Source organism: Physeter macrocephalus, chromosome 11 (assembly GCF_002837175.3).
Source record: "Physeter macrocephalus isolate SW-GA chromosome 11, ASM283717v5, whole genome shotgun sequence".
Classification (NCBI taxonomy): domain Eukaryota; kingdom Metazoa; phylum Chordata; class Mammalia; order Artiodactyla; family Physeteridae; genus Physeter; species Physeter macrocephalus.
Genome location: NC_041224.1, coordinates 14,229,132 through 14,229,916, shown reverse-complemented (window position 1 = coordinate 14,229,916; position 785 = coordinate 14,229,132).

Below are 785 nucleotides of genomic sequence, written 5' to 3'. Positions count from 1 at the left end.
CATGATCCTTTGTATTTCTGCAGTGTCAGTTGTTACTTCTCATTTTTCATTTCTAATTCTGTTGATTTGAGTCTTCTCGCTTTTTTTCTTGATGAGTCTCACTAATGGTTTATCAATTTTGTTTATTTTCTCAAAGAACCATCTTTTAGTTTTATTGATCTTTGCTATCTTTTCCTTCATTTCTTTTACATTTATTTCTGATCTGATCTTTATTATTTCTTTCCTTCTGCTAAGTTTGGTTTTTTTTGCTGTTGTTCTTCTTCTTCTTTTTCTAATTGCTTTAGGTGTAAGTTTAGGTTATTTATTTGAGATTTTTCTTGTTGCTTAAGGTAGGATTGTATTGCTATAAGCTTCCCTCTTACAACTGCTTTTGCTGCATCCCATAGGTTTTGGGTCGTCTTGTTTTCATTGTCATTTGCTTCTAGGTATTTTTTGATTTCCCCTTTGATTTTTTCAGTGATCTCTTCGTTATTTAGTAGTGTATTGTTTAGCCTCCATGTGTTTGTATATGTTACAGATTTTTTCCTGTAATTGATAACTCGTCTCACAGTGTTGTGGTCAGAAAAGATACTTGAAACAATTTCAACTTTCTTAAATTTACCAAGGCTTGATTTGTGACCCAAGGTATGATCTATCCTGGAGAAAGTTCCATGAGGCCTTGAGAAGAAAGTGTATTCTGTTGTTTATGGATGGAAAGTCCTAAAAATATCAGTTAAGTCCATCTTGTTTAATGTGTTATTTAAAGCTTGTGTTTCCTTATTTATTTTCATTTTGGATGATCTGTC